Genomic DNA, 8,312 nt, shown 5'->3' on the forward strand with positions numbered 1-8,312 from the left:
TGGTTAGACGCATGGAATTGGCTAAGCATTTTATTCGAACAAATATAGAACCAGAATGGATGGTTTTATGTCTATTACCAGTTCTTCCTCCCGAGTTGAGACCGATCATTCAGATAGATGGGGTAAACTAATGAGTTCGGATATTAATGAACTCTATAGAAGAGTTATCTATCGAAATAATACTCTTACCGATCTATTAACAACAAGTAGATCTACGCCAGAAGAATTAGTAATGTGTCCAGGAAAAATTAGTACAAGAAGCCGTGGATACACTTCTTGATAATGGAATCCGCGGACAACCAATGAGGGACGGTCATAATAAAGGTTTACAAGTCGTTTTCAGATGTAATTGAAGGCAAGAGGGAAGATTTCGCGAGACTTTGCTTGGCAAACAGAGTCGATTATTCAGGACGTTCTGTCATTGTTGTTGGCCCCTCACTTTTCATTACATCGCTGTGGATTGCCTCGAGAAATAGCAATAGAGCTTTTCCAGACATTTGTAATTCGCGGTCTAATTAGACAACATCTTGCTCGAACATAGGAGTTGCTAAGAGTAAAATTCAGGAAAAGGGCCGATTGTATGGGAAATACTGCAAGAAGTTATGTAGGGACATCCTGTATTGCTGAATAGGCGCCTACTCTGCATAGATTAGGTATACAGGCATTCCAACCTATTTTGGTGGAAGGACGCGCTATTTGTTTACATCCATTAGTTTGTAAGGGATTCAATGCAGACTTTGATGGGGATCAAATGGCAGTTCATGCCTTTATCTTTAGAGAGCGCAAGCGGAAGGCTCGTTTACTATATGTTTTCTCATATGAATCTCTTGTCTCCAGCTATTGGGATCCCATTTCCGTACCGACTCAAGATATGCTTATTGGGCTCTATGTATTAACGAGTGGGAATCGTCAGGTATTTGTGCGAATAGGTATAATCCATGGAATCGAAAAAGCTATCAAAATGAAAAATTGACGATAATAACTATAAGTCTACAAGGGAGCCTTTTTTGTAATTCCTATGATGCGATTGGAGCTTATAGGCGAAAAGAATCAATTTAGATAGTCCTTTGTGGCTCCGGTGGCGACTAGAGCAATGCGTTATTGCTTCAGAGAAGCTCCATCGAAGTTCACTATGAATCTTTGGGTACCTATCATGAGATTTATGGACATTATCTAATAGTAAGAATTTAAAAAAAAAATTCTTTGTATATACATTCAGACCACTGTTGGTCATATTTCTCTTTACCAAGAAATCGAAGAAGCTATACAAAGGGTTTTCGGGCCTACTCATATGATACCCAATCATATGGTATCTAAACTAAAAATTCTATGACACCAATATGAATTCAGGTCTCTCCGGTTCAACTAGGACCCCAGTTTCTGACCGACTTTCTACACAATCAAGATCGAGAAAGAAGTTTTCCAATCATTGACTCAAACCCATTGGCGAAGTCCACTCAGCGGAATAAAGGGGTATTTATGGCAGAACAGGCCAATCTGGTATTTCACAATAAAGTGATAGATGGAACTGCCATTAAACGGCTTATTAGCAGATTAATAGATCACTTCGGAATGGCATATACATCACACATCCTGGATCAAGTAAAGCTCTGGGTTTCCAGCAAGCCACTGCTACATCCATTTCATTAAGAATTGATGATCTTTTAACGATACCTTCTAAGGGATGGCTAGTCAAGATGCTGAACAACAAAGTTTGATTTTGGAAAAACACCATCATTTTGGGGAATGTACACGCGGTAGAAAAATTACGCCAATCAATTGAGATATGGTATGCTACAAGTGAATATTTGCGACAAAGAAATGAATCCTAATTTTAGGATGACTGACCCGTTTAACCCAGTCCATATAATGTCTTTTTTCAGGAGCTAGGAAATGCATCTCAAGTGCACCAATTAGTAGGTATGAGGAAGGATTAATGTCGGATCCCCAAGGACAAATGATCGATTTACCCATTCAAAGCAATTTACGCGAAGGACTGTCTTTAACAGAATATATCATTTCTTGCTACGGAGCCCGAAAGGGTTGTGGATACCGCCGTACGAACATCAGATGCTGGATATCTTACGCGCAGACTTGTTGAAGTAGTTCAACACATTGTTGTACGTAGAACAGATTGTGGCACCACCGAGGATTTCTGTGAGTCCTCAAAGGGACGCTTCCAGAAAAATTTTATCAAACATTAATTGGTCGTGTATTAGCGGACGATATATATGGGTCCGCGGTGCATTGCCATTCGAAATCAAGATATTGGGCTTGGAAACATCGATCGATTCAGAGCCTTTCGAACACAACCAATATCTATTCGAACTCCTTTACTTGTAAGTACATCTTGGATTTGTCGATTATGTTATGGTCGGGCCCACTCATGGTGACCTGGTTGAATTGGGAGAAGCTGTAGGTATTATTGCGGGGCAATCCATTTGGAGAACCAGGAACGCAACTAACATTAAGAACTTTTCATACCGGCGGAGTATTTACAGGGGGGTACTGCAGAACATGTACGAGCCCTTTTAATGGAAAAATCAAATTCAATGAGATTTGGTTCATCCTACACGCACACGTCACGGGCATCCTGCTTTTTATGTTATCTGGACTTGTATGTAATTATTGAGGCGAAGATATTATACATAAGGTGACTATTCCACCAAAAAGTTTTCTTTTAGTTCAAAACGATCAATATGTAGAATCAGAACAAGTGATTGCTGAGATTCGCGGGAACATACACTTTAAATTTGAAAGAGAGGTTCGAAAACATATTTATTCTGACTCAGAGGAAATGCACTGGAGTACCGATGTGTACCATTCTTGAATTTACATATAGTAATGTCCATCTCTTACCAAAAACAAGCCATTTGTGGATATTATCAGGGTTCATACAAATTCAAGTGTAGTTCCTTTTCGCTCCACAAAGATCAAGATCAAATAAACATTCATTATCTTTCTGCCGAACGAAGATATATTTCTAGATTCTCAGTGAATAATGATCAAGTGAGACACAACTTATTTAGTTCAGATTTTTCGGATAAAAAGAAGATAGGATTTACGATTATTCAGAATTGAATCAGATAATAGGTACTGGGCATTGTGATTTCATATATTCTACTATTCTCCACGAGAATGCTGATTTATTAGCAAAGACGAAGAAATAGATTTATTATTCCATTTCAATTGATTCAAGACCAAGAGAAAGAACTAATGCTGCATTCCCATTCCGGTATCTCGATCAAAATACCCATAAATGGTATTTTCCGTAGAAAAAGTATTCTTGCTTTTTTTGACGATCCTCGATACAGAAGAAAGAGTTCAGGAATTACTAAATATGGGACTCTAGGGGCGCATTCAATCGTCAAAAGGGAGGATGTGATTGAGTATCGAGGAGTCAAAAAGGTTAAGCCAAAATACCAAATGAAAGTAGATCGATTTTTTCATTCCCGAGGGTGCATATTTTATCGAATCTTCTTCCATAATGGTACGGAACAATAGTATCATTGGAGTGGATACCCAAATCACTTTAAATACAAAAGCCAAGTGGGCGGATTGGTCCGAGTGGAAAGAAAAAAAAGATTGAACTGAAAATTTTTTCGGGTAATATCTATTTCCCGGAGAAAGAGATAAGATATCTCGACACAGTGGCATCTTGATACCACCAGGAACAGGCAAAACAAACTCTAAGGAATCAAAAAAATTGAAAAATTGGATCTATGTCCAACGGATCACACCTACCAAGAAAAAGTATTTTGTTTTGGTTCGACCTGTAACCCCATATGAAATACCGGACGGTCTAAATTTAGCAACACTCTTCCCCCAGGATCCATTTCGGGAAAAAGATAATATGCAACTTCAGGCTGTCAATTATATCCTTTATGGAAATGGCAAACCGACTCGGAGAATTTCTGACACAAGTATTCAACTAGTTCGGACTTGTTTAGTGTTGAGTTGGGACCAAGACAACAAAAGTTCTTTCGCCGAAGAGGTCTGTGCTTCCTTTGTTGAAGTAAGGACAAATGGTCTGATTCGAGATTTCCTAAGTCGACTTAGTGAAATCTCATATTTTCCCATATCAGAAAAGAAATGATCCGTCAGGTTTAGAATTGATTTCTGATAGGTCAGATCATACCAATAAATCGTTTTATTCCATTTGTTCAACGCAAGGATTCAACAATCGTTTAGCCAAAATCACGGAACTATTCATACGCTCTTGAACAGAAATAAGGAATCCCAATCTTTGATAATTTTGTCATCATCTAATTGTTTTCGCATGGGCCCATTCAACGATGTAAATATCACAATGTGATAAAACAATCAATTAAAAGATCCTCTAATTCAATTAAAATTTATTGGGTCCTTTAGGAACAGCCCCAAAATTGCGAATTTTTATTCATCATTTTACCTTTAACTCATAATCAGACCTCGGTAGCGAAATATTTGGAGCTTGACAATTTAAAACAGGCTTTTCAAGTACTTAACTATTATTTAATAGCTGAAAATGGAGAATTTATAATTTCGATCCATGCCGTAACATCTTTTTGAATGCAGTCAATTTGAATTGGTATTTTCCCCATCATCATTATCATCATAATTATTGTGAAGAAACGTCCACAATAATTAGTCTTGGGCAGTTTATTTGTGAAAATGTATGTATAGCCAAAAGCGGACCACGCCTAAAATCAGGTCAAGTTTTATTGTTCAAGCTGATTCTATAGTAATAAGATCGGCTAAGCCTTATTTGGCGACTCCGGGAGCAACTGTCCATGGGCATTATGGAGAAATCCTTTACGAAGGAGATACGTTAGTTACATTTATATATGAAAAATCGAGATCTGGTGATATAACGCAGGGTCTTCCAAAAGTGGAACAAGTGTTAGAAGTGCGTTCGATTGATTCAATATCGATGAACCTAGAAAAGAGAATTGAGGGTTGGAACGAATGTATAACAAGAATTCTTGGAATTCCTTGAGGATTCGTGATTGGTGCTGAGCTAACTATAGTGCAAAGTCGTCTCTCTTTGGTTAATAAGATCCAAAGGTTTATCGATCTCAGGGGTTGATCCATAATAGGCATATAGAAATTATTGTACGTCAAATAACATCAAAAGTATTGGTTTCAGAAGATGGAATGTCTAATGTTTTTTACAGGAACTGATTGGATTATTGCGAGCGGAACGAACAGGGCGTGCTTTAGAAGAAGCGATTTGTTATCGAGCTGTTTTATTAGGAATAACGAGAGCATCTCTGAACACTCAAAGTTTTATATCTGAAGCAAGTTTTCAAGAAACTGCTCGAGTTTTAGCAAAGCTGCTCTCCGGGGTCGTATCGATTGGTTGAAAGGCCTGAAAGAAAACGTTGTGCTTGGGGTATGATACCCGCCGGTACCGGATTCAAAGGATTAGTGCACCGGTCACGGCAACATAACAACATTCTTTTGGAAACAAAAAAAAAAGAGATTTTTCTTCCAGAAATTACTCTTGCATTTCAAACAATTTACATGATACATCAGGCCGCTCTTTTATAGGTATAGAATTTAATGATTCTTAAGATAATTTGTTGTGGTCATTTGAGTTGTTAATTTGTTAATAGTAATAAAGAATAACGAATAGAAAGTAATGGCTTGGCTCGTGGATAAACGACCAATCCCAGTAGAAGAAGAAGGTTCCATTGGAACTATTATTTATTTCAGGGTGTCTCTCTTTTTTTCTTAAAAGAGAAAAGAAGTGCAAACAGAAATGGCAAGAAGATATTGGAACATAAATTTGGAAGAGATGTTGGAAGCAGGAGTTCATTTTGGTCATGGTACTAGGAAATGGAATCCTAGAATGGCATATATCTCTGCAAAACGTAAAGTATTCATATTACAAATCTGACTAGAACCGCTCGTTTTTATCAGAAGCTTGTGATTTAGTTTTGATGCAGCAAGTAAGGAAAACAATTCTTAATTGTTGGTACCAAAAATAAAGCCGCTGATTCGGTGGGCAGCTGCAATAAGGGCTCAGTGTCATTATGTTAATAAAAATGGCTCAGGTGGTATGTTAACAAATTGGCCCTACAGAAACGAGGCTTCATAAGTTCAGGGACTTGAGAACAGAACAAAAGACAGGGGACTCAACCGTCTTCCGAAAAGATGCAGCTATGTTGAAGAGACAATTATCTCGCTTGCAAACATATCTGGGCGGGATTAAATATATGACGAGATTGCCTGATATTGTAATCATCGTTGATCAGCAAGAAGAATATACGGCTCTGCGAGAATGTATCACTTTGAATTCCAACAATTTGTTTAATCGATACAAATAGCGATCCCGATCTCGCAGATATTTCGATTCCAGCAAATGATGACGCTATAGCTTCAATTCGATTAATTCTTAACAAATTAGTAGTCGCAATTTGTGAGGTTGTTCTAGCTATATACGAAATCCTTGATTAATAATAAGATAAATAAATTATTTTTGGAACTACATAGATCTATGGAATCGGTTACTATATCCTGAATCGCACAAAGAGATAAAAAACTGTGAATATTGTGTGATTCGTTTCGTCGGTAGTCAAAATATAGAATTTGAGTAGGCAAGAAGATTGAATCAAAATAATTCCTTTTTATTTTTTAAGTAAAGTTCTATTTCTGTCAGAGGGCAATATGAATGGTATATCAAACGCACTAAACAGGTTATACGATATCTCTGGTGTGGAAGTAGGCCAACATTTCTATTGGCAAATAGCAGGTTTCCAAGTCCATGCCCAAGTACTTATTACTTCTTGGGTTGTAATTGCTATCTTATTAGGTTCCGCCGTTATCGCTGTTCGGAATCCACAAACCATTCCAACCGCCGGTCAAAATTTCTTCGAATATGTTCTTGAATTCATTCGAGACGTAAGCAAAACTCAGATTGGAGAAGAATATGGTCCATGGGTTCCCTTTATTGGAACTATGTTTCTATTTATTTTGTTTCTAACTGGTCAGGTGCTCTGTTACCTTGGAAAATCATACAATTACCTCATGGAGGAGTTAGCCGCACCTACGAATGATATAAATACTACTGTTGCTTTAGCTTTACTCACGTCAGTAGCATATTTCTATGCGGGTCTTTCAAAAAAGTTGGGGTATTTCAGTAAATACATTCAACCCTCCAATTCTTTTACCTATTAACATTTTAAGTTTCACAAAACCCTTATCACTTAGTTTTCGACTTTTCAGAGAATATATTAGCTGATGAATTAGTAGTTGTTGTTCTTGTTTCTTTAGTACCTTCAGTCGTCCCTATACCTGTCATGTTCCTTGGATTATTTACAAGTGGGATTCAAGCTCTTATTTTTGCAACTTTAGCTGCGGCTTATATAAGCGAATCCATGGAGGTCATCATTGACTAGTTTTTTTGAAATAGTCTAGCCCTTTTCTTTTTAGCTTAGCTTGGTCCAATCAATGTAAACTCAAGATAATCTACTTACTTAGGGACCATAAATATACAAATACGACGATCTAGAGTAATAACAAAAAGATTACGATATTAGAGAATTGTAATAAAAAGGAAGAGATCTAATTGAAAGATCTTTTCCTAAAATTCTGGGTTGGTCCATTTTTTATTACTTATATTTATATCATATTTACCTTCAATCAATATTATCTTTATCTTGATATTGTTTATTCAATTTCAATATTATGAGTCCTAATTCGAATAGGAATTCTTATGGTATCAATTTAGGGTCTATGATTTTAAAAGCTGTTCTTTATATAGAATGATTCCCATTTCAGTCGATTTCTTCATTCAATTCAATGATTGACCAAAAATTTTTTTCATAAATAATAAAATAAATTGCATGAACTTAGCTCAATCAAATACTGATATTGATGTTTTATTTGTATGCAATGATTTGGTCTAATGAATTCGTCCATTTAGATTGTATCCATGTGAGATAATGCTAAATAAAAATAAAAGGAAGAGACGATTTACATTACAAAAACGATATAAAAAAAAAATGATTAGGAAAAAAAAAAGGGGGGTAAAATTAGGTATATGGAATCTAATGGCTATAAGACAGCTCTTGTCTATCCTTTGAGGAAGAATTCTAGAATCAATTGAATCTAAGACATGAATAGTTGGTTTACGTTATGTAAGAAACACATGTATATGGGATATTAGATATTGACTAGTTATATACCAACTCAAAATATATCTAATCCAACCTACTACTGTGGATTTAGATAGGTATTCCAATAGAAGAATAGAAGTTCCTCTGTTTCGTCTTTGACTATGAATTGAACGAATAAAGAGATAAATAAAATAAAGACAAAACGAAGAA

The 8,312-nt window shown here is 36.4% G+C and overlaps 3 pseudogenes; all 3 read left to right on the forward strand.

Moving 5' to 3' along the window:
- Window positions 1-11: 11 nt before the first annotated feature.
- On the forward strand, window positions 12-1,059 carry LOC128038527 (DNA-directed RNA polymerase subunit beta'-like; annotated as a pseudogene).
- Window positions 1,060-5,734: 4,675 nt separating this feature from the next.
- LOC128038528 (30S ribosomal protein S2, chloroplastic-like) lies at window positions 5,735-6,441 on the forward strand (annotated as a pseudogene).
- A 195-nt stretch (window positions 6,442-6,636) lies between these two features.
- On the forward strand, window positions 6,637-7,382 carry LOC128038529 (ATP synthase subunit a, chloroplastic-like; annotated as a pseudogene).
- The last annotated feature ends 930 nt before the right edge of the window (window positions 7,383-8,312 follow it).

The sequence above is a fragment of the Gossypium raimondii genome, unplaced genomic scaffold (genome assembly GCF_025698545.1).
Source record: "Gossypium raimondii isolate GPD5lz unplaced genomic scaffold, ASM2569854v1 Contig00292, whole genome shotgun sequence".
Lineage (NCBI taxonomy): Eukaryota > Viridiplantae > Streptophyta > Magnoliopsida > Malvales > Malvaceae > Gossypium > Gossypium raimondii.